The sequence below is a fragment of the Hyaena hyaena genome, unplaced genomic scaffold (assembly GCF_003009895.1).
Source record: "Hyaena hyaena isolate Hyena2069 unplaced genomic scaffold, ASM300989v1 scaffold_2092, whole genome shotgun sequence".
Lineage (NCBI taxonomy): Eukaryota > Metazoa > Chordata > Mammalia > Carnivora > Hyaenidae > Hyaena > Hyaena hyaena.
Window position 1 is genome coordinate 4,893 of NW_024082726.1, and position 27,066 is coordinate 31,958.

At 35.5% G+C, this 27,066-nt stretch overlaps 1 long non-coding RNA gene across 1 annotated transcript; it reads left to right on the forward strand.

Moving 5' to 3' along the window:
• Positions 1-26,821, forward strand: LOC120227212. The gene is made up of 3 exons (XR_005527206.1): positions 1-75; positions 12,026-12,087; positions 26,740-26,821. It is a non-coding gene; the product is annotated as an uncharacterized LOC120227212 (long non-coding RNA).
• The last annotated feature ends 245 nt before the right edge of the window (positions 26,822-27,066 follow it).

Sequence of the window (27,066 nt, forward strand, 5' to 3'; positions counted from 1 at the left end):
AGGTTAGCACTCTACGTATATGAATATCTGCTCCATGTAGGAGCTCAGAAATCGGCCCAAACATTTTTATCAGAGGTATGTTTTCGTTATTTTTTATATTTTATTTTAATATCTTACAGAAGTGGATGCAAATATTCTGTAACAATTATTTGGAAAAACTATCATTACATACTATATAGTGAATGCTCAGTTATCAGTATGCCTAATAGTCTTTGTCGATTACTTGTAAGCATTTTTAGTATCCCATTTTCATGCCAGTAAGCTTCTACCCAACTTTCTAGCCATTTATCCCCCTATAGAGATAGAAACTAATATTAGCCTTGGCAACAGTAATCAAGAAAGCAAATTTGTTAAAAAAAAAAAAAAAAAGACAAATACCACCATATCTCTAGTTTTAGCAGTGTCTTATTTTGGCATTATTCATAATTTTGGAAGATATGAATTTTGTTTGTTTTTATTTTGTATGGATTGCTGTAGTGGATTGATGACTAAATTTCAGTTAGAAAACACTTTGCTAATCTTTTTCCAAGTTTTTGTTTCTTTTTCTATTTTTCTCCTTCATATTTTTTAAAGTTTGAATTTGAGCTTTCTTGCAATGGTACTTGTTCTTCTTCAATTCATATAATGATGAGGATGAGGAGGGTTTTACTGAGTTCTGTTATATGTCAGGTACATAATATGCCAAGGTACTTTACATATATTATCTTTAATTCGTATAAGAAATTTGTAAGGCAGATGGTATTATTCCTGTTTTACTGATAAGAACAACACGGCTCAGAGAATTTATGTAACTGGCTCATATCATGCAGCTTAGTGAGTTATGGAACTGGGATTCAAGTCTAGATCTTTGTTTATTCCAAAGCTTCTTCTGGTGTTCTCCCTATATTGGTGCTGTCCAGTATGGTGGTCACTAGCTTTATATCGCTTTTTCAGCACTTTAAATATGACTAATCCAATATACACTGGATTTTGAAGATTTAGTGTGAACAGAAGAATATAAAATATCACATGTTGAAATGATAATAATTTAGATATATCGGGTAAAATAAAATATATTACTGAAATTAATTTTACCATTTTCTTCTTTTTTAATGTGGTTGATAGAGAATTTAGAGGTAAATGTACAGCTCTCATTTGTGGCCTATGTTTATATTTATGGGACAAGTCCTAGTCAAAATAATATCTCTAGTGATCCCATTAGTTTGACCTCCACCAGATCAGGGACACGACAGTCTATTCCTTGACCAAAGTGCCTTGCTAGAGTACAGTCTTCTTGAGAATCACTTGCTTCTTGAGAATCACACATAACCTCCAATCTTTTATCTAGCGAATCAGTATATGTGAACTATTAGGGCCTACTCGCAAATAAGGAATTTGAGAGGTATGCTCAGAACAAACAAGAAGTCACTTGCTTAGCACAGAATGAATATATACAGTGTAATAAAAATGGATTTTAAAGTTTATTCAAATCAGAAGTTTAGTGTATTTATATCTCCTTAAATCATTAATTAGAAGACTGTGTGTATGACCTTTCTTGCCACATTCACTGTTGGTTTTTACAGAGGCAGAGATTGAGACTGTAAAAAGGATGCTCCTAACATTTGTGTTCTTAATCACTGCCAACTCCCAGTATATTTAAAAGAAACCAGAGATAGCTTTGGAGATTTAAAAATATTATTATAGGGGTACTTGTGTGGCTAGGTCAGTTAAGTGTCCAACTTTGGCACAGGTCATCTCAAGTTTCATGAGTTGGAGCCCCGCTTGGGGCTCTCTGCTATTAGCACAGAGTCTGCTTGGGATCCTTTCTCTCCCTCGCTGTTTCTCTCTCTGCCCCTACCCCACTCACACGTATGTGCCCTTTCCCTCAGAAATAAAGATTAAAAATTATTTATTTATTAAAAAAAAACTTTTTTAATATTTTTTTTTGAGAGAGACAGAATGTGAGTGGGGGAGGGGAAAACAGAGAGAGAGACAAACTGAAGCAGGCTTCAGGCTCTGAGCTGTCAGCACAGAGCCCGACACCCAGGCACTCCCCCCAGGCACTCCCCCCCCCAAAAAAAAAGTTTTTTTAAATAAAAATATTATTTTAATGCAGTTGAAAACTTGATGAGATTTAATGAAAAGATTTACTGATCTCTTTCCTTAGATCAGGGAACATTTGGAATTGACTCATCTTGCTGAATCCTTGGGGGTTCCCATGATTATTTTCTTACCAACATTGTAATATGTAAGATGTAGTGATTATTAAACTTCATCAAAAAAAAGAAAAAGGGGGGCGCCTGGGTGGCTTAGTCGGTTAAGCGTCCGACTTTCACTTAGGTCATGATCTCGCGGTTCGCGGGTTCGAGCCCCGCGTCGGGCTCTGTGCTGACTGCCAGCTCAGAGCCTGGAGCCTGTTTCAGTCTGTGACTCCCTCTCTCTCTGACCCTCCCCTGCTCACGCTGCCTCTCTCTCTCTCCTAGAAATAAATAAAAAAAAAAAAAAAAGAAAAAGGTTGTTAATTTATTTAAGGAAGTTCAGCTATTTTGACTCAAATGGATCATGTGAATTGAGCATAGCTAGATTGAGATAACTAGATAATGTACTGATATACCATGAGCTCAATGGAAAATGGATATATGAAATTTCTAGAGCTATTTGGTAAAAATGAAATTACTCTTTCAGAGGAGAGTCAGACTTTTCAGACAAGTGTTTACCATGATTGTATTTTCTTTGGCTGCATTTGGAATACAAAACTGAAGTTTCTCAGAATTTTCAGTCTGGTTCAATTTTACAAAAGGAATCAATTAAGTTGAAGACAGTCTATTGTCACCAAGAAGATACAGTATTTCTGGACTTTGGAGATGCGTATATGTGATTCCGAGAACCATTCTTTACTTTCTACCTTGCCAAACTCAAAATGGCATTGTGAAAATACATTCTAATTACCTGAATATCCAGTATAGTGTTTGACATATTGTAGGGAATGGCTAAATTGAGGTGTAAGTTTGCCAAAATATAAAAGAATAAGATCTATTTGGACTTAACGTAGATAGACTTCCAAAGTGTTTTCAAATAAAAGAAGCAAGCTGAAGTATGCCATTTACATGGAAACCTTTGAACATAAAGGAACATGATGCAATACTATGTATGTTTGTGTGTACATATTTACGAGTATGAAGTGTACTGAGAGGTCTGAAAGAATATACGTGCCAGTCTAGTTTCTGAGAGTGGGGATTTTAATGGGATTAGAGGGGAATTTTATCTTTAGTTGCGCACTCGCGCGCGCACACACACACACACACACACACACACACACAACCATTTTATATTGTTTATATAAAACTATTATATATATATGGTTTTAAAATGGAAGCCTGGAGGTAGATTTGTGATAGGCCATTTGACTTCACCTTAGAGTTCAAAATAATTTCATTTGGTTAAATTTCTATATTTTTCTGTAATCTCTCTCATAGTAAGTTTTCATAATACCTAGCTGCTTCTATTTGCCTATATACACTATAGACTTCTTTCTTCTGGGCTTTATTCTGCCTAACACCTACCCCTACCTCACCTGACTAGCTTAGAGGTAGCTTTTCCTAGGAATGCTTTCTTAGACTCCACCTCTTTAAGCTGATAGTACACTCCTACTAAAGACTTTTGATACTGTACCAGGAAGTTTGGACTTTATCTTCTCATGAAAGGAGCTTTCAAAGATTTTTAAGTAAAAGAAAAACATTGTTTGGTTTGTACTCTGGTGTCTTTGTGAATGGCAGTACCCCTTCCCTCCCCTCCCAACTGTGATTTGTAAATAAAGGAGAATGTCATCTTTTAGAGCTTTGTACCCTGTTTAACAATAATTTCTCTCTTACTTTCACTTGGATCATATGGAAAATTTAAGGCTGCTTGTTGTAGAATCACTTCTTAAGTAATTTGAGAAATAAAGGACCATCTTATCTCAATTCCTGTGAGTCTATCCCCAGGTATTTTTACATAATTCAGAAGAGTTACACAAGGAACTTAAAGAAAAACTTAGGGAGACCTGTTTATTTGTGTAATGTGATAAAAGGAAATGATTGAAGTAGCTCCAGTTACTCACATGTTCAGTGTTCCTATATTGAAGAAGTAGAATCATGAGGATATGGATGACTATGATGTTGATTAACCCTTTTGCACCAGAATTTGCTGTCTTCGACCACCTCTTTCCTTAGTGTGGGTTTACTGTATGCATGAAGCGATGAGAAAGTCAAATTGGAACTCTACATATCATGTGAACAACTGTATCTCAGCAGCCTAGTCTCTCAATGGATTTGGACTTTCTGATAATGCCCTGGTCCTAGGCTGTCAGAAACTGAACTGTTCTTGATAGCTTTTATTATCAGCCAGAAGAACAGGGCACTATTAGCCCAGCTATTTTTTTTTCTTCACTAGTTAAAGACATAGCGTTGAACTAATGATAGAAATAAAAACATCTCTCTACCCAGGTTATGTTAACTGGCCCATTGTTATATCCAATTCATGATAGATTCTAAACCACTACCATATGTTGTTTTCTATGACTTATTGTTTCTACAACCTTAATTTTTTTTTACCCCCACTGGGACAAAATTGAAAATTCCTTACAAATGTTTTCAGTGTAGAGTTCTTCCTCAGCTTTATCTTTTATTATCCTTCAGCATTAAGTAATTAAAAACACAATGTTTTGAAATCTTTACAATTCTTTATCAATTTTTTGTTACTTTGAGTTCATTAGAAACTATCCTTTCTTGGTTATGTCATTTCATTATGCAAAGACAATTCCAATTCATCCCTGAAATTTTGCATGGTATTCATCATGCCTCAGAATAAGGCTTTGTGACCACACCAAATAACATTAAGAATTAGAATGTTACAGAGAAGAAGATTTTTTTTCCTTTCTTAAGAATTTTGCATTGTTTATATTACTAGCCCTTATTTGCCATAAATTAGCCTTTAAGTTAGCCAAAAAGAAAAGCTTAAAAACATCCAACAGATTGCTTCTTCAGATTTTATTAGGAATGCTAAGTTACTGAACATAGTAGATTTTAAAATTCTTTCCTCTCTGTTTACCTTTCACTGAAAGGAGAAAACAGCAACAGTTTCCTAAACAATTTCTTGAACTTTGACATGGAGGTGACATAGAATGGTGGGTAAGACCAATTTCTTTGGGGCCAGACTGCTGAGTCTGCATTATGTTCTACATCTTATTTACTTATTCACTTTTTCTTCTCTTTTTCTTCCTTCCTTCCTTCCTTCGTTCCTTCCTTCCTCCTTTCTTTTTTGAGAGAGAGTGTAAGTAGGGGAGAGGGGCTGAAAGAGAGAGAGGCTCCCAAGCAGGCTCCACATTCAGCACAAGCCTGTTGCAGGGCTGGATTCCATAACCCTAGGATCATGACATGAGCTGAAATCAAGAGTCAGACACTCAACTGACTGAGCCTCCCAGGTGCCCCTACTGACTCAGTTTTCTTAATTATAAAAAGAAGGTAATTGTAATAATACTTCAGAGTTGTGCTGAGGTTTAAATGAGTTAGTGCATATACAGTAATTAGAAGAGGTAGCATGTAGTACATACTCAAAAGTGTTATTTTTAAAATTCTTGACCTGTTCTTTTTTATCTTACATAGTTTCTCTACTAGAGAACAAGTGTAAATATATGTGCTATGTACACATGTGTGCTCCAGGTATCTCCACTTGGATGGCCTGCAATCATCCTTCCTTGTGTGGTCGTCTTTTCTATAGACATAGCTCCAGCTTTAATCCCTAATATTGTAGGTTCCCCCAAGTCCTCTCTGACATTTCCAGGCCTTCCCAGGGGGAGAGGGTACTTGAGATTCTTTTTGCTATAATTCTTGCCCCCACCAAGTATTACAGCCCCACTGCCTCTCCTGTGGCTGCTTGCTGCCTGTTCTTGGCCTGAAGTTTCCTGTTTCTCTCATAGCCTCAGAGCTCCACTGATTCATTGCTCTTGTGTATTAAAGATTGTTATTGAAGTTAGGGGAAAACTGAAGGGTATTCAGCTTTATACCATGCAGGCAACAACATCAACTTGAATATCAGACACAAGTATTCATAAGTTTTTTGGTCTCCTTGCCACCGGGAATGTCTTACAAACTGTTTTCTTGTGGACTCCATTTGCCTTATGTCTTGTTGATTCCTCACAGCCTCTCCCGTTTTTTCCTTTTCTGAATCCTCTCAGACTCCTCAGATGTCTTCTTCCTTGGAGACTATCAGCAGCCTCCTAAATTCTTGTTATTTTATCATGTAGTATATTAGGTCTTCATTCTTTACTTTCAAACCATTCCCAGGGGCCTCTACCTTTCTAGGCCAAAAAATAAAAACAGAAATAGAAGGGATCCATCAGGGAGTTTTCCCAATAAAAGGCATAATTTTCACAAGTGGGATGTGTATCTCAGCAGCCCAGTCTCTCACCTGGGTGTAGCCTCTGAGAGGAGTTCTACTTTCTAGAACAGAGCAACACTATTGAATAAAACTTTCTGTGATTAGGAGATGGTCTCAAATCTGTGCTTCTAATAAGTTCTCCACTAGTCTAATGTGACTAATGAACACTTGAAAGTGGCTAGAACAATTGAGAATATTCAGAAATTTAAAGAACCACCTATGGCTAGGGGATACCATGTTGAATAGCATGGTTTGGGATTGTGTGCTTTAAAATATGGACAGATTTTTCTTTCTGTTTTATGTCTATTTGGTTAACTTTTAAAATTAAAATGTAATTTTTTCCTTTTTTACATTTAGTTTAGTATATTAATGCATCTATACATGGAAGATTTTAGAAAATTAGTGGGAACAGTAGGTTATAGCAAAATTAAGACTCAGGACTTTTGTCTAGGAACAAACATATACATATGTGTACAGATTTATTTTTTAAGCTTATTAGTTTTGAGAAAGAGCTTGCATGTGAGTAGGGGAGGGTCAGAGAGAGAAGGAGAAAGAGAATCTGAAGCAGGCTCCACAGTGTCAGCACAGAACCTGAGGTAGGGCTTAAAACTCATGAACCGTAGATCATGACCTGAGGCAAAATCACAAGTAAGATGATGCTTTACTGACAGAGCCATACAGGTGCCCCTACGGTTCTTTTTCTTAACACAGAAACTAACTTTATCTGTTTATGATATTAATACTTTTTGAATATTGGTTCTCAATAAGTATGAAAGGATTTAGGAATACTCTGAAAAGTTTGGAGCTCATGAGGCTCAAACCTACTGCTGTGCTGTTGGAGATGCTGTTGAAGTGGGTCTGGGTGATTCAGAAAGGTCCCACATTGGCAAGACTAGACCCTCTGAAAAGGGGCTGCTGTCATCCAGAATTATCACCCCTGCTCTTGATGCTTCTGCGGCTGCAACAGCAATATTTCACTTCTGGAGCCAGGGGCAGGAAGCTTCTCTTTTTCCTTCTGCCCCTTGATTTCCAGCTACTGGCCTTCTTTTGGCAGAACTGAACAGGAAACTAGCTGGCAGGGAGACTAAGAAATGTAATTTTCAGAATCCCAGCACCTAGTGTAAAATGGAGTATAGAAGGGAAGTGTGGAGACGAGAGATAATAGGTAAATTATCAGTATACCTTGCCAGAAGCAAATAATGATGAAAAGTTAAGCAAGTGTGTATGTATCTGTGTGTGTGAGGGGGGATTCATGTGTGTATCATTTTTTATTTATATAAGTACTGATTTATTATATACACTTTGATTTTTATTTCATTTTTTTGACTTCACTTGTTTTATATTGGTGCATGAAATTTCATGATTCTTTCTTTTTTTAAGTCTTATTTTGAGAAAGAGAGAGACAGAGAGGCAGGGAGGGGCAGAGAGAGGGAGAGAGAATCCCAAGCAGGTTCTGCCCTATCAGCGCAGAGCCCAACACAGGGCTCAGTCACACAACCCTGGGGTCATGACCTGAGCCAAAATCAAGAGTTGGACTTTTAACTATGAAGCTACCCAGGCACCCCACTTCATCATTCTTTTCATGGTGGTAGAGTATTTCTTTCTATGAACTGCTCTGTGATATATTTCACCAGCCTCCTACTAATGGGCATTTAGGTTGTTTCTAGTCTTTTGCAATTACAAACAATGGTTCCCTGAAAATTGTTATATATATAAATTTGCACACATGAGCATAGAATAAATTCCTAGAAGAAGAATTGCTCTATCAGATAATATGGACACTTGCAAATTATGATTCTTATTTATAAACCATATGGAATGTCTTACCCCTACCAACTTGCTTTTTTTTCATTCAGTGTTTGGTGCTACACCTATATAGAAATGCAGAAAATCCAAGCTCATATAATAGAGACACAGCATAACCACAGACAGGGCTCTTCAATGTATAAAATGGCAGTGGGAATGGGAATCACGATTTATGTGTAAGTTCCAAGAAAATACAGCTTTTAACTAAGCAAATGATGGAAGGAAGGAAGCTGGATGGTTCAACCACAAAAAGCCTTAGGACAAAGAATACACATTGGACCTGGGATAATGGAAGAAGGAAAAATAAAGAGAGAGAGAGAAATTAATTGCATAGATGTCATTCAAACACCAAAAAAAGCCTGAAGCCCATGAAATTCAGTACAACAGAAAATGCCTTTTCATAAAACACAGAATTGTTTCTCAAATGACTGTTGACCTTGAGAGGTATTTTCTGGCCATTCCTCAACCATATCCATCATTAATACATGTTTGCTAACAAAAATTAAACTTCATAGATGAATATGATTTAAGATGAAAGCCACCATTTACCCTTTTCCAGAGATAATAGTTTTAAGTTTGGTATGATTTCTTTAAATGTATACACCAAAATGCACACATACATATGCATACATTATTTTAATAGAAAAGATTTATATTATATATATTGTTCTCCAATCTTCCACATCTCCAACTTGAAAAACTAATGTAGCATGGCTCTCTTTCCAGGTAGGTATGTTGTATTCTTTTTAATGATTGCATACTCTTTTGTAGTATGTAAGTACCAAAGTGTATTTTTATATTCACTATTGGTTAATGTTTTCAGGTAGTTTCTTTTTTTTTAAATGTTTATTTTTTTTGAGAGAGAAAGAACATGCATGTGCGTGTAAGTATGGGAGAGGCAGAGAGAGAGAGAGGGTGAGAGAGAATCCCAAGCAGGCTCTGTACTGTACTGTCAGTACAGAGCCTGATGCAGGAATTGATTCCACAAACCCTGAAACCATGACCTGAGCTGAAATCAAGATCTGGACACTTACCCAACCAAGCAACCCAAGTGTTCCTGGTTGTTTTTAATTTTCATCATTTCTAACAATGCTGTGATGAATATGCTTTAGTTTTCTATAGATCAGGGTTCTGTTTTTCTTAGTATCATCTAATGCTTCCTATAAGTAAATAATACTTGGAGTAGTAATTAGTTTGGAGGCAAAAAATACCATTTACTATGGAAACATATTCTTATGTAGAACCATTTCTAATTTAGAAATACCTAAAGCAATGATTATTCAATAATTTAAAAAGGATTTCTTTTGTGTTAATTTCAATATGATGGACCAAAGTTTTACCTGCTTGTCTCACAAACTTGCAATTTAAAGTGAGAAAGATGAACTAATTTATAAAGTCTTTTATAAGGATGAAAAAGATGTATGTGAAACATTTTGAGCTTCTCTGAGGAGCAGTAAGATGTAATACTGTTTAAAATATAAATGCATTAACTTTAGACTTCCTTTCACAAAAGTGCCTATTGAATATAAACCATGTAGGTATTTTCCCCAACTACTTTTTCTCATGCAATTGCTGATGGTTGGTTGTGGAAGTCCAGGAAGGACACTGCTGAGCCCCAGATACGGAGCAGTGGGACTCATGTTAGACTGTGAGACTAATCCTGCTGCCAGCATGGTGTGGCATTGAAACCTCATCATGCCACTTTAATTACATTAGTAAGTCATCGCACACTCTCCTTTTAATTGAGAATAGTGCTGTCTGCTCTTAATTCATAGTCACATCTGTAATGTCAGGATGAACTGAGATGAAAGGTAAGGATGGTACTTTGAAAACCTTGCTGTTTATCTAATTAGAATGATTCCAGGAACTAGGAATATTTGTGTGTTTGGGGCACATCTATGAGGGTATTATTATGCCCTCTCAAGAAGACATCAAAAAACTAACAAAAAGAGAAAAGATTGAGAGATATATGAAACACCAAGTTTGTGACTAAATTATAACTTTAGCAGGATATCAGAGTTTTGTTATCCTAAGACTCATTATGTCTTTTTTCATGAATCAAGAAGATATAATAATGATTAACTGGAATTCAGATAAAAGGTAGTTTATAGATATAAAAATTATTTGTGTTGGGGCGCCTGGATAGCTTAGTCACTTAAGTGTCCAACTCTTGATTTTGGCTTAGGTTATGATCTCACAGTCATGGGATCAAACCTCATAACAGACTTCATGCTGGGTGTGGAGTCTGGTTAAGATTCTCTCTCTCTCTCTCTCTCTCTCCCTACCCCACTTCCATGTGTGTGTGCATGTGTGAAAATTCAAGTTAGGATCTGGCATATATTTATATAACATACTCTGGTTCTTTTCATACACAGTCTTTATAAATTTAAGTTCATTAATTCCTAGAATTTCTCCTTTTAGCTCTTTTAAAAACAATGGCTGTCACATATATAATAATCTAACCTAAATTTTAGAAAATTTCTTTGTTTTCTGAGAGCAAATTACTTTAATGCTCCCATTGGTTTACATTTTTTGTACTTAAGAACTCTAAAAAATGATGATTTTGGTGATTTTAATTATGTTTTTTTCATCTTTACCTAGGTAGTTACTTTTTTCTTTTTTTACATTTTGTGCCACTTTCTGAGTTCCTCTCTTAAAACTTTTTTTTAACCTTTTGGGACCACAATTTCTAAATTTTCCATAGTAGGTAATAGAAAGAATTCCTTGATTTTTAAAAAAGTCTGTAATTATGTAGTTTTTTATTTCCTAGTTATATTAAGGGCCTATGGGCATATTTTGCTAATTGGGATATTTTTAAATAATTTTTAATTATTTAAACTAAAAAAACTAAATCATGCTTATATATAAAGATAAACCATGGGTTTCTGACTCATGACCCTGAAATCAAGAGCCCCTTCTCTTACTGAATCAGCCATGCACCCCTACCTAAATTGTTTATGAGGCCTTTCTGGATCATCTTAGTTAAAATTATAGCTCGCTTCTTACTGTTTTCCAATTTTTTTGTCCTCCTTCTCTGTTTTGTTTTCCTCCTTAGCATTTGTTGTCTGCTACTTGTAATATATATACAATCTCTCTCTCTCTCTCTTTTTTTTTTTGGCTTTGTTTGTTTATGGTCTGTCTTCTCTATAAAGTGTAATCTCCCTGAATGCAAAGATTTTTATCTTTTGTTTACTGCTATCAGTAAAGGCACTGTATAAATCCTACCCAGTTTTCAAATCTCTAAATTTAATTTGTAAACAGTATTTAGTCAGAAATGTTAATTTTTGAGATACTGACCTTGTTATAAATTTTTGATAGTGAACTCTAAGTCATCTGAAATATAAACATTTGGAAAGTAAATATCATCTTCTTAAAAATGTTATTGTATGGGAGACATATACCTTCTTACTCTGATCTCCTCAAAACAGGAATTTATTTAAAAACTCAATCATTAGGGCATTATTTGGAGTCTGCACATGTTAAGCCCAGACATTCGGAAATTTCTGGGTTAGTGGTGATTGATTAAAATGTAATTTTGATGTGCGTTAAGATCCTGAGATACCTCAAGTTCCAGAAGTCTCTCTTAAGACTCTAGCACAGTGGGAAGCAAATTCAGGAAAATAATGGCATCTTCTCTCATAAACTATAAAAAAAAAAACCCAAAAAACTATGTAAAATGAGCTTTTATAAAACTTGAGTAAAGAATAATATGAAAACAAAATCTTAAATACTACAGTATTTTAAATGGGAAAATATTGCTTTGTAATATGTGTGGGGAAAGGTATTATTAAGAAAGTATTAACATTTCTTTTATTCATTTTAGATAAGATGGGAAAAAAACATCACATTGGGGGAACCACCAGGATTCTTACATTCTTGGTGGTGGTAAGTATCTTTTATTCCATTTTTATTAGATTGATGATATATTCTTACAGGCCTGCACTATACCTGTTTATTATTTCATGTTTCTTTTTAATTTTTTTCACTTTTCTATAATTATTTTCTGTGAGATAGCATTAAAAACAGTCAGAGTCAAAACCAAAATTAGTGTTCTTTAACTTAAAGATACTACTGTTGAGTCAAACTGGAGTTGGAATCTCCAACTGTAAGTATGATTCTGTATTAGTCAGCGGGGGCTACCATAATAAAATACCATAGACTACTTGACTTAAACAACAGAAATTTATTTTCTCACATTTCCAAAGTTTGGACTTCGCAGATCAAGTTGCTACCATGATTTGTTTCTGGTGAGGTCTTTCTTCCTGGCTTTTGGATGCTGGCCGTTTTACTGTCTTCACATGGCAAAGAGAGAATGAGCTTTCTGGTGTCTCTTCTTATAAGGACATGAGGATCATAATGAGGATCCCACCTACATGAGCACATCTAATCTTAGGGTAATGAAGGTGGAGGTAGTGGTAAACTTTTAGGACAGTGAGGAATAGTCCAAAAAAAATTGAAATAGTTCAATATAGACTCAAGGATAGAACTGTGTAGGAATGCGAAAAGACTATCAGACTTCACTGAAGACTCAGTTGATACTAGAGCTTATACATTTCATTGTAGTACCAGTATGTCCAGATATGTGACTTTTCTGCAGCAGCACTGGTAGTTCAGGTGTCAGCATGGACAAACTAGGCTGTTTGTGTGTGTTTCTTCAGTTAGAAGCATTTCCTATTCAGGGGCACCTGAGTGGCTCAGTTGGTTAAGCTTCTAACTCTTGATTTTGGCTTAGGTCATGATCTCACAGTTTGTGGGATCGAGCACTCCATGGAGCTCTCTGCTGATGGTGCACATGAAGTCTGCTTGGGATTCTGTCTCCCCTCTCTTCTCCTCATCCGCTTGTGCTCTCTCTCTCTCTCTTAAAATAAATAAATAAACTTTAAAAAAAAGGAAGAATTTCCTGTTCAGTGGTTCATTGCCTTATATATTAATCTCTTAGCATCTTATTAAAAAGAGAAAACAAAAGCTGTCTTCTAGTGTCACACACATGATATCCTTGGTACACATTTTATACCTCGCTCCTGAAAATGTCTTACTAGAAGTTCTGTGGTGAATGGAACTGCACTTGATCAGTTGTGGTTTTGGGTTTCCCTTGTTTGTCTCATATATGTATAGCAGAAACAGGTGCAGTCCTTTGGTTCAGAGTTCTTCCTGTATTTGGAACAACGGTTTGTTGCAGTTAAGCACTATCATTGTGCTGTTTTCCAGGAGTTTAAGACTGAGCTCTTATAATGCATAATGTTACAAAAGTCAACTTCTCATTTTATGTAGTATGTATTTATGATATCTAGATCTAGATTGTAAATATTTAGCTGTTTGCTGAATGTAATTGAGTCTCCTCACCTGTTGACACCACCTTATATTTTGTATGTTTCCAATTAGGTCTACACAGAGCCTAAGAAACCATTTTAGGCATCTGTCTTTATTGGATTAGTAGGCTAAGAGTGTAAAGATTTTTAAAAATTTCCATTAAAGAATTAATTTTATTTCTTGCACCTATTTCTCATTTGCTCCATTTCTTAGGAAATGTAACCTATTTTCATACTGTTGATAGTTGATAATACCTTTAGCTTTTTTGGTCTTAACTATCAGAAGATACATCTCTTAAATCTGCCATGTTGTTTCTCTTTCTCTGGCTCTTAGATTCAGGGAAGCTCTTCTGTGATTTGGTATTTAACTAATTTTAATTTGTGCATAGTTGAAGATATCAAAGAAATGATAAATAATGGGCACATACATATTTTTAGAGTATATTCAGTTTAAATCTAGCACATGCAAAATATATAGGTACAGTATTTTTAGTTTTTAAAAATGTCTCCCCTAAAACTACTAATATACCCTTTGTGGTCCCTACTTCATCTATGTATATAAGTGGTTCTTAATGATTTTGAGATTATGGGATCCTCTGAAAACTTGATGCAAAGCTGTGGATCCTCTCTTTCAGAAAACTACCCAGATCTTAATCTTTCTTGATCATTGTGCGTAACCAGCCATAACTGTGGGCCTTAAATCCAGCAGATGCTTGATCTTTTTTTTGTTGTTGTTAACTGTTTCAGAGGTCTTTTTGATTTTCCTTCCCCCCCCCCGCCCTTTTTTGATAGGATTGTTTTTTTTAAGAGCAGTTTTTAGTAATTCATAACATAGTTGAAAGAAAGGTACAGAAATTTGCCGTATACCTTCTACCCCTACTTAGGTATAATCTCCCCCATATTAGCATCCCCCATCAGAGTGGTACATTTGTTATAGTTGCTGAACCTACATTGACACATTTATAATTACCCAAAGTCCATAGTTTACATTATAGTTCATTCTTAGTGTTGTACATTCTGTGGGTTTGAACAAATGTATAATGGCATGGTCCATCATTATAGCATCATACAGAGTATTTTCAATGCCCTCTCTGCTCTGCCTTTTCATCTCTCCAACTCTTGCCCCCACCCCTGGCAACCACTGACCCTTTCTTTTACTGTCTCCATAGTGTTGCCTAATCTAGTTTCTTTTCATTGGAATCATACAGTATGTAGTCTTTTCGTATTGGCTTTTTTCACTTAGCAGTATGCATTTAAAGTTTCTTGTGTCTTGGGTCAGCTGGGAGGCTCAGGTAGTTAAGCATCCGACTTCAGCTCAGGACATGATCTCACGGTTGTCAATTCAAGCCCTGCATCGGGCTCTGTGCTCAGAGCTTGGAGCCTGGAGCATGCATGGGATTCTGTGTCTCCCTCTCTCTCTCTCCCCCTCCCCTTTTCGCTCACTCTCTCTCTCTCTCTCTTTCTCTTAGAAATAAACAAACATTAAAAAAAAGTTAAAGTTTTTTTATGTCTCTTCATGGCTTGACAGCTCATTTCTTTTTACGCTGAATTCCATTGTCTGGTGGTACCATGGTTTGTTTACCTATTGAAGGACATTTTGGTTGCTTCTAAGTTTTTGCAATTATGAATAAAACTGGTATGAACATCCATGTATAGGTTTTTGTGTGGACATAAATTTTCAGTTCCTTTGGGTAAATACCAAGGAGCATGATTACTAGGTTTTATAGTAAGAATATTTTTAGGTTTTTTTTTAAAGTTTTTTAATGTTTATTTATTTCTGAGACACACACACACACACAGACACACAGTACAAGCACGGGAGGGGCAGAGAGAGAGAAGGGGACACAGAATCCAAAGCAGGCTCCAGGCTCTGAGCTGTCAGTACAGAGCCCAACATGTGTCTCAAACTCACAAACAGTGAGATTATGACCTGAGCCAAAGTCAGACACTCAACCGACCAAGCCACCCAGGTAGCCCTATCCTTAAGTCTTTAGAGCTGAGCTTTATTATATGTGCTCTAGGTTAGGGATACAGGACTATACTAACTTTTTTCTTTTTCTTTTAACCAGGATAGCTTTTACTGCTATTGAGTTCCAGGTGATTAGGATAATGTGTATTCTTCTAAAACTTACTGCTTGCTCATTTGGTCAAATGCAAGGCTCCTGTTGGCTGGAGAGGTTGCAGTTTTATGACTTCTCACTTCTGTATTTTTATAGAATATTTGAAAATGGAGTTGTCCTGTGTTTAAGCCTCTACATCAAATATTTACGAAGTGTAAAACTATGCTGTTCTCAAGGAAATAAGTATAGGATATAAACAATAGTATTACAACTGAGGTATATATTAGTTACAGTAGCAATTCAGGAGGAATGCTTACCTCAGTTGAGAGATTTAGGAAAGGCTTTATGTAAAAAGTGAACCTGAGCTGAGCTGGAAGTTGAGTGAAGGATTGTATTTTGGCCAAGGAATAGTTAGTATGAAGCCTCCAAAGGAATGATTTTGAATATGCGATATGACTGGTAGCTTGGATCAGTTGAACTGTAGGTGCAGTACTGTGAAGCAATAGAATGAAAGGATAAAGACAAAAGCAGGGGCAAAATTACAGAGTCCTAGAGTACACCAAGGATTTTGGATAAAAGCTCGAAGATTTTAAACATGGTATATGGACATTAGATTTGTGCTTTTAGACATTCACTTGGCATCAGGAGAGATGGATTAAAGAGGATTGAGAACAGAGATGGAGCCTAGTTACAAGGCAAGTTTAACTGTCCAGTTGAAAAGTGGTAAGGTGATTGATCCCAGATAGTAAACAATGAGTAGACTATTTGGGATGTGAAGGAGGAGTTTCCTAGATTTTAGATTTGGATGGTGGGATGAACAGTGATGCCACTGACTGCAAGAGGAAATATAGAAAGAGCAAAAGCTTTGGGAAAAACTGCCATAAGTTATCTTGTACAGGTTAAATTTTGAGATGCCTGTGTGACACTCAGATAGAAATGCCTTAATTCGGGGCGCCTGGGTGGCTTAGTCCGTTAAGCGTCCGACTTTCGCTCAGGTCATGATCTCGCGGTTCGTGGGTTCGAGCCCCGCGTCGGGCTCTGTGCTGACTGCCAGCTCAGAGCCTGGAGCCTGTTTCAGTCTGTGACTCCCTCTCTCTCTGACCCTCCCCTGCTCACGCTGTCTCTCTCTCCTAGAAGTAAATAAAACATTAAAAAAAAATTAAAAAAAAAAAAAAAGAAATGCCTTAATTCAAAGTCATAGTTCTGAAGCAGGCCCATAATGGTTTGGAAATTATTAACACAGACCATACTGAAGGTAGAAAGTACTTATAGATTCAAGGGCCACTGTAACTAACCAGTGAGACAGGGTCTAGGGTTGGAACCCTTAGGAAATTCAACATTTAAGCCTGGGTAGATAAAGAGCAGCCTCAAAGGAAAGAAATTGGAGAGAATAAAGGTAATCAGGAGAGAATAATGTATGGGAACTAGGAAAGGCATTTGGGGTAGAAATTAAATTTTATAGCAAGTGTAAGTAAAAGGACATAAAGATTTTCCTGAATTGGGAAGAAAGGTGAATTTTGGTGGTCTTGAGGAAAATAGTTTTGGTGAAGTGGTGAAAGAAATTCAGAAAGCTGCTGTAATTCATTTTTCCACCTTGTGGATTACTGAGAGTAGCAGAAGTGTGTGGTGGCATAAGTAGTTTTGGATTAACAAGAGAATAGGACCTAACAGTTTAGTTTTTAAATTTATTTTTTTATATTTTTATTTTAAGTTTATTGATTTGGAAAGAGAGAGAGACGGAGCAATCAGGGGAGGGACAGAGAGAGAGGGAGAGAAAGCATCCCAAGCAGGCTTTGCATTGTCAGCATGGAGCCTGGAGCCTGATGTGGGGATCGAACCAATGAACTGTGAGATCATGACCTGAGCTGATAACAAGACTTGGTCACTTAATTGACTGAACCACCCAGCGCCCCAGTACCCTTTTCAATGTATATAATTTATTTACTTTTTAAAATACTTACTTATTTCATTTTAGAGAGAGAGCATGCATGCTAGCAGGGTGAGGGGCAGAGAGGGAGAGAGAGAGGGAGAGAAAGAGAATCTTCCCCTAGCTGAGGATTGAGCCTGATGCTGAGCTCGAACCTACAGCCCTGGAATCATGGCCTGAGCCAAAATCAAGAGTGGAATGCTTAGCCAAATGAGCCACCCAGGAGCTCCTCAATTTGTGTAATTTAAATTTAAGTCTTCTTGGGGCACCTGGGTGGCTCAGTTGGTTAAGCATCTGACTTCAGCTCAGGTCATGATTTTGTGGTCAGGGAGTTCAAACCCTGAATAGGGCCTGTGCTGACAGCTCAGAGCCTAGAACCTGCTTCAGATTCTGTCTCCCTCTCTCTCTCTTCTCCTACCTCATTCATTCTCTGTCTGTCTCTATCTCTCAAAAATGACTAAACATTAAAAATAAATTAAGTCTTCTTATTTAATGTTTTAATGGCAGAAATTATGCTTTATTCTTATTTAATATTATATGCAAAACACTTTTGAAATAACTTTGGTCTAATGTATTTATATCCTGAAATTAAATATATATGACATCACAAAGAAAATAAACTAATAGCTAAGATTATCATGAGACTTCAGTTTCTTTCACCTGGGAGTAAAATGTCAAATCTTACAGTGTGCTAGCCCTCTAATGATTTTAGAGTCTAATGGATGAGTATCAGGTATAGCCAAGAATAACCAAGTACCCATGTGAAAACAATAGCACTGAATTAGTCATCTGGTTACTAGAATAGTGTAATAATTATCATTGGCAGACTTGTTCTGACTCATCTTATATGTCTCACCTATAAAAGTCATTACATAACTAATTATTTATTTGTATTAAGTTAACAGGGTGGGGGGATGGGTGAAATAGATGATGGGGATTAAGGAGGGCACTTGTGATGAGCACTGGGTGTTATTTGGAAGTGTTGAATCACTATATTGTACATCTGAAATTAGTATTACACTGTATCGTAACTAGCTGGAATTTAAACAAAAACTTTTAAAAAAGTTAAACAGCAATATAAGACAGTATAGACAACAACTAAGATAGGAGTATAATCATGGTGAGAAGGGAATAAAAAGTATTAATAAGAGAAAAGTTAAAAAAAAAACCCAGAGGTGATTTATCAAGGCTAAAAAGAAAAAGCAAAATGTGTCTTGGAGGAAAAAGATGTGAAAAAATAGGAAAATTTGGTGGTGAGAAGATACTGCAAATAAGTGATGGAATTTTCTACTAAATACAAAGGATTAGAAAGGAAATGGAGGCGATTTTTACTCTGTTAATAGGAAACTTCTTTTCTTGCCATTCTAGTTACAAGAATGTTCTAGAATATATTTTAAGTACCTCTATTATTCTTTTAAAAATACTTTTGCATATACCATCTCTTATATCTGTATAGAAGTCTGTAAAATACATTAACAGATACCATTTTCTCTCTTTACATAAAGAAACTAATAGAAAAAAACTGTTTTCTCAAGTTCAGATTTAGAATTAGAACTGAAATTTCCTGAATTGTAACCAGTGCTCATCTCAGTAACAGATGATATTTCTTAAACACAGTGCAGAATTTAGTGGCTCACTATTAATAAGACATTAATTACAGTTCCCTTTTGAACATCCTGAGTGGCTAATTCTAGACGGTACGTATAAATGGGACTCAGAAAAGTTGTCTCTTCTGAGTCTGGTCTATATTGAGGCATCTATACATCACTGGCAACTGCGTGTAGGATGAGGGGGTGGTTGCCATAAGACACTCAGGAAACGAGTTGGAGTATGAGGGTCAAAGGTAAGATAACGAAGTGTTTGCTGTCTTATCTAGGGCAAGTATCTACTACACTTGTAGCAGCTGATGCTGCTTGGCCTGCCAGAGCTGTATAAACTTGCCCATAATCAGCATGAGCCGTCTTGAAATAAGAACTCTTCATACCATACTCACATTAGAAATAAAATAATGTAAGAATGAAAAAGTCCAAGCCTAGCTCTGCCACTAACCCACTGTGTGACCCCTAGGCAAATTATTTAACTTCTTTAAGCTTCAGCTTCCTCATTGATAAAACAGGCATAATAATGGGAGGATTAAATACTAAATGTATGATGCTTAGTATATGAAGCTCGAATTTAGCACATAAGCTGTTTTCATGATACTTTAAAATATGAATTTATTATTAATCCTAGAGTATTGTGAGAATTTTATGATAGTGGGACAAAATGTAATGCTGCATTTTGAAACTATTAAATAATGCTAAGGAATAGAACAAGTGCATGTATGTGGAAGTTCTAATAAGATGATGAGCAAGTAGATGTACATTTTATATAAAACCGTCTTTAATGTTATGAATAGTTTTCTTCAGTATAGATTAGGAGTATCTAAGAGTCATTTAAAATATACTCTTGGGTCAAAGAGAGTTCCTTAGCTATTAATGATTTGAACTTAAATAGTAACATGGTATGCTCCTTAGGAAAAAAAATTCCCCTGTGTTTTTTTCTTTTTTTCTTCTTTTGATTTTTATTTTCAGGTAGTACTGAATGTGGCCAGTGGATTAAGGTTATATAATTATGTTACCATCCTGTCTTCTGGATACTTCTGGCATGGTTATTCAGCCTTGTAGACTTTTCTGACAATCGTTTTGCTTTCCTTATTCCTTAGAGATATACAGCTGGTGAAGTCATCTCTACTCACATCCTCAGAATAGAAGAAAAACAGTTAATGTTTTAGTGTTGAAGAATCCTGAACTTGGAAATCTTGTGTTTTCCTTTTATTTATGTGGGGAAAATTTTGATTGTAATAAATGTAAAAGAACAAAGATTTTAATACTTCACAGGTTTTGATTCCTGCGTTTGCTCTCTAACTTCTTCATTTGCAAAATACATATTTTTCACTTGTTTCTATTTACAGAGACTGTATAAATCTCGACATTACTCATGATGATGGATACACCATGTTTCAAGGATAATATTTTGATGTCAAGCTTAATAGATGTACTTAGCTTAATAGATTAAAAGATTTGAAAACCTCCTTAGCCATTAGCATTTCTGGTTGTTAAGGCATCTGTGTCTACAGAAGTCCAGAATTTTCTGCCCTTGGCCCTTATGGGAATCAAGGAACCAGTTCAGTGGATCATCAGAAAAGCTTACTAAAGTAATCAGAGGGGAGCCTGGGTGGCTTAGTCGGTTAAGCGTCTGACTTTCGCTCAGGTCATGATCTCGCGGTTCGTGGGTTCGAGCCCCGCGTCGGGCTCTGTGCTGACTGCCAGTTCAGAGCCTGGAGCCTGTTTCAGTCTGTGACTCCCTCTCTCTCTGACCCTCCCCTGCTCATGCTGTCTCTTTCTCTCTCTCTCTCCTAGAAATAAAGAAAAAAAAAATTAAAGTAATCAGTGAAATTCCTCCAGCTAAGAACAAATCAAGTATTCCTATGACTCTTACTTAGAAAGCATAAGTTTTCCTCTAGAACTTAAGTCCACATTTTCATATGGCAAGTGTCATATTGTCATAATATCAGCCAAAAGCATTTTTCCAGAGTATTTATACGTTTATAATATATGAGAGGTAACTTCCACATTGAGTTGTTTTTAGGTGCTTTAGGAAATTGAGTTTGAGTTTTCAGTTCAACTCATCACTACTTTTGGATCCACAGTCATATATGCCATGAGGTTTATGTCTTTTTTTTTTCTCTGTGCAGCATATGATATAGCATATTGTATAGATTATGAGTTAATATATACTTGAAATATTAATAGGAGAAAATAATAGTTTAAAATGTTAATTTATGAAGGGTTTATAGAGGTATTATTTTAAGCTTGTTATTTTCTAAGTTAGTTAAATGATTTGTCTTCTGTCCCACAAAACCAAGCATGGATTAATTGCAGAATGTGAACTCACATTTTGGTCATCATGCATCTTTGTTGTTGTTGTCATTATATAACTAATTTTTTCTCAAATATTATAATGGTATTATAGCAGTTACAATATGGATCAGATAAACTGATCAATATGGATCATATAAACTAGTGTAAAACTTGGGTTGGTTTTCTAGAAAAGATAAACTTTTTTTTAAGTTTTTACTTAAATTCCAGTTAGTTAACATACAGTGTAATATTAGTTTCAGGTGTACAGTTTAATGATTCAGCACTTCCATACATGATGGCGCTTATCATAGCAAGTGCCGTCCTTAATTCCCATCCCTTCTTTCACCCATACCCTACCTCCCCTTTGGTAACCATTGGTTCTCACTAGCGGAGTCTGTTTCTTGGTTTGCTTCTTTTTTTTTTTTTTTTAGATATAACTTATGGAAACAACGCATTGTTTCCATACAACACCCAGTGCTCACCCCAACAAGTGCCCCCCTCAATGCTCATCACCCACTTTCTCCTCTCCCCCACCCCCCATCAACCCTCAGTTTGTTTTCATAATTTGAGAGTCTCTTATGGTTTGCCTCCCTCCCTCTCTGTAACTTTTTCCCCCCTCCCCTTCCCCCATGGTCTTCTGTTAAGTTTCTCAAGATCCACATATGAGTGAAAATATATGGTATCTGTCTTTCTCTGACTGACTTATTTCACTTAGCATAATACCCTCCTGTTCCATCCACGTTGCTGCTGTTCCATTGAGTATATAAACCACATCTTTATCCATTCATCAGTTGATGGACATTTAGGCTCTTTCCATAATTTGGCTATTGTTGAACATGCTGCTGTGAACATTGAGGTACATGTGCCCCTATGCATCAGCATACTCCTGTATCCCTTGTGTGAATTCCTAGCAGTGCTATATCTGGGTTATAGAGTAGTTCTATTTTTAATTTTTTGAGGAACCTCCACACTGTTTTAAGATAAACTTTTGAAATATCTTTCCTATTTGTGATCACTTCTTAGATAAGAACATACAAATACTTATAAAATAGATGAAGTGTGTTTAACATGAATATCGTAACACTAAAAATTATATTTAATTTTTAAATTAATTTTATACTTTTAATTTTGTAACATATTTTATTTTTATTTAATTTATGAAACTCCTAATGGATAGGGTTTTATAAATCGAAAATATCTTATTTTTATGGTGAGTATTCCTTATTATTAGTAACTCATAGGTTTCTGGTGGCCTTCTTAGCTTTATGATCTTTGAAGTGATGGAATAGAGATTCTGAATACACATGAAGAATTAACATTTGTTTTAGTTACTGTAAAGTGGTACCTAGAACAGGACTGGCCAGGGTACTTTTTTTATTTCCTCACTTTTTTCAAATTATGGCAAATTACACAAAACATAAAATTCATCATCTTAACCATTTTTAAGTGTACAGTTCAGTGGTATTAAATACATTCATAATGTTGTGCAGCCTTCACCGCCATCTGTCTCTGTAACTCTTTTTATTTTGTGAAACTGAAATTCTATATCCATTAAACAGTAACACTCCATTCATTCCCCACTCTTCCAGCCCCTGTCAACCACCATTCTGCTTTCTTTCTTTATGATTTTTGGCTACTGTAAATACCTCATGTAAGTAGAATCATATAGTATTTGTCTTTTAGAGACTAGCTTATTTCACTTAGCATAATGTCCTTGTTGTTCATTTATATTTTAGCATATGTTAGAATTTCATTCCTTTTAAAGGCTGTGTAATTTTCTATTGTATTTATATAATATGTCTACTTAGCCATCAATGGGCACCTGGGTTGCTTCCATGTTTTAACTATTGTGAATAATGCTGATATTGAACCTGTGTGTATAAATATCTCTTTGAGACTCTGCTTTCAATTAAAAATTTTTTTTTAACATTTTATTTATTTTGGAGAGAGAACAACAGAGTGCAAGTTGGGGAGGGGCAGAGAGAGAGGGAGACACTGAATCTGAAGCAGGCTTCAGGCTCTGAGCTCGAACCCATGAACCATGAGATCATGACCTGAGACAAAGACGGCCACTTAACCAACTGAGACACTCAGCCACCCTTCCTTTCAAAAATTTTTAAAGTTTTTATTTTTATTTATTTATTTTGAGAGAGAAAAGGGAGGGGCAGAAAGAGGGAGAGAGAGAAGGGGCACCGGGGTCGCTCAGTGAGTTAAGCCTCTGACTCTAGAATTTGGCTTAGGTCATTATCTCACAGTTCATGAGTTTGAGCTCCACATCAGGCTCCATGCTGGCAGTGTGGAGCCTGCTTGGGATGATTCCCCTTCTCTCTCTGTCTCTTTCTCTCTGCCCCTCTCCAGTTTGTTCTAAGTAAATAAATAAACTTAGAAAAAAATGAAGAGGGAGAGCAAGAATCCCAAGGTGGCTTTGTGCTATTAGTGCAGACCCTGATGGGGAGCAGGGCAGGAGGCTCAGTCCCACAAACCCATGAGATCAAGAACTGAGATGAAACCAAGATTCTAATGCTCAACTCACTAAGCCACCCAGGCACCCTGTGCTTTCAATTCTTTTGGGTTTGGGTATAAACCGAGAAGTAGAATTGCTAGATCACATGGTTAAATTTATTCCTGAGTATATTATTTTTTTGATACAATTGTAAATGGAATTTTCTTAATTTTACTTCCTGATAGTTCATTGTTAGTTTATAGAAACACAGCTGATTTTTATATATTGATTTTATATCCACCAACTTTACTGAATCCATTTATTTAGTTCTAACAGATTTTTTTTTGTTGGTGGAGTCTTTAGTAATTTGAGTCTTCTCTCCCTATCTCTCTTTTTAAAGTTTATTTGTTTTGAGAGAGAGAGCTTGTGTGTGAGTGGGGGAGGGACAGAGGGAGGAGGAGAGGGAGAATTCCAAGCAGGCTCTGCACTGCCGACACCGAGCCATACACAGGGCTTGAATTTAAAAAGAGTGAGGTCATGACCTGAGCTACATGAAATCAAGAGTTGGATGCTCAACCAGCTGAGGCACCCTGGCACCCCTTTCTTCCTGTTACTGATCTCTAACTTCATCCCATTGTGGTTAGAGAAGATACTTTGTATGATATCTATCTTTTCAAGTCTACTGAGACTTACCCTGTGCTTTAATATATGTCTTATCCTGGAAAATGTCCCCTGTGCACTTGGAAAGAAGGCATATGCTGTTGTTGGGTGGAGTGTTCTGCATGTCTGTTAAATCTAGTTACTTTATTGTGTTGTTTAATTCCTGTTTCCTTGTTTATCTTTTGTCTGCTTGTTTTATCCAGTATTGAAAGTGGAGCATTAATGTTTGTAATTACTGTAGAACTATGTATTTCTTCCTTTGCTAAATGTCTTCAAAGGGTATATTTCTCTAACTTTATTCAAGGAGATCATGTACGGGTAATGTAGCATTGTCAGAAAGATACCATATATAAAGTTATCCCATTTTAGTAAGTTGTTTTATTATCCCTCATCTTGATCTTGTAAACTTTTAACCTCCCATTAAGTCCATAAAGGGAAACTGAAAAATAGAAATAGAACAATGTTGCTATTCCAGGATAAATATTTAATTTAATAATATATGTACAAATAATTATTTATAGCTATTTAATAATTTTTAGGACATAGTCTAATAATAAATTATTATTTTTATTCCAGTCCATTTTGTAAGACAGCATTTTACTCAGAAGTTTAAGGCATTGTAAGACAGCATTTAAAAATAAAAATGTAATAATTCCAAGGGGGAATCTCATAGCATTTGCTAAGAAATTAGTGAATAAGAAGAAATATTAAGGTGTTTGTCATACTATTGCACATATTATTTTATGATTAAACTAAATACAATTTAAAGACTATCATTATAACTTTGTTTTCAAGAGCTTTGAATTGAAGTTCCTTAATAACATGAAAATAAGAATAATTGCAATATACTATAACTTATAACACACTTGATAAAGGCAAAAAACTTTTAGCTGTATCTTTGTATGTCTATAACTCGTATATGTTTGTCCAAAAAGGGATGTAAGAAGGCCAAGTGCAACTTTTAAGTGTGTTATTGTTTTCCTGATTTTCCTTGCTTATTGTGGAAACTAAAATTACATGGCAGTACTCAATCATTCATATTTTTTACTGTTAAAGATAATCACTGTTGATTATATGATTGATAATATGCTTATTCTGTGTCAGATGCTGCATTTATGTTATATAATTTAATTTTCTCAACAATCCCATTTTATAGAAACAATCCCTTTTATAGAAAGGAGGAAATTGTGTTTCTCATCTGTTTAAGAAACTTGAACTAGTAATTAATTTGCAGAGCTGGCTTCTGAGAAATATCCTGTTCCAAAACCTGTGCTCTTAACCAATTGATAAGTCCATTTTCCATTAATGTAGAGTAGGAAATGTATAATAAAAAAGATTTCTGTTCTTCCTTATAATTATCTTTGTTGCCAGTATTTCTGATATTTGCTCTCCTGAATTTTGAATCCTTTGCTCATGCTCATTGTTAATTTCATAGGTGGCAGGATGATCAGAGACATAGTTTTGTAAGCAGTATAATTATTTTTTACCAACCAGTTCCACCTTGCTTATTCCCATTGTTCTTGAGTAGGATGGAAAAAAAGAGCATGGATTTTTTTGAATTTTCAAAATTACTAACCTATTTTGGTGATTGCAAGGGCAAAAAGGAGGATATTTTAAGAAAATTTATTTGTTTGAACAATGTGATTAAATGAGCAGGATATTGGCCTGGTAGTTGGCAAACAAAATTACCTTGAAAAAAAAACCAATGTATCATTTATTCTTAAATGATTAAATTAGGATATTATTTACTGTTTTTTTAATGGGGAAATTGTGAAAGGCATTGTAATTATTTCAATGTGTGTTTAAGTGATATAAACAGATAATTAAAAATGACAGTTTAAAAGATGTTTTAATTATTTTATCCTTTTAGAAAAAAATCTTAACTGTTTTTTTTTTACAAATAGTTTATTGTCAAGTTGGTTTCCATATAACACCCAGTGCTCATCCCCACAAGTGCCATCGTCCATGCCCATCTCCCCCTCAACCCCCACTCATCAGTCCTCAGTTTGTTCTCAGCATTCAAAAAAAATCTTAAGATTTCTGAAAGATGGTTATTTCTGAAAGATGTTATTGCAGGAAAAACCCTGCCTGAATTTAAATCCTTCAAAGAAATATTTGTCCTGAAGAAGAAAACACATTTTGTAAAAAGAGTGATACATGTCTTCTCTTTTTGGAATTTTGATCTCTCATTTGGTGTTTTATACTTTTCTTAATGTTACCATAATTACTTTTTTAGTGTATTTTGGGATCTCTACTGTGCAGCTCCAGAAAGACGGGAAACATGTGAACATTCAAGTGAAGCAAAAGCCTTCCATGATTATGTGAGTTAATATTTAATTTAAGTTATATTGTTAGTTTTCTTTTTAACCACTGCTCTTGAAAAATTCATTGGACCATTTATTCTTTTTTTTGGTTTTAAGAAACTGGGTGTTCTTTTTTTTCCTTAAAAAATAGGGTTATAACTTTAAAAGTGAAATACAAATGAGTGTTTAGGTCTTGTTGAAAAACTTAAGAGCTTAGGCTTAATTCCAAGTTGTTAAAGGTGTATTTTTTTATCTTTATG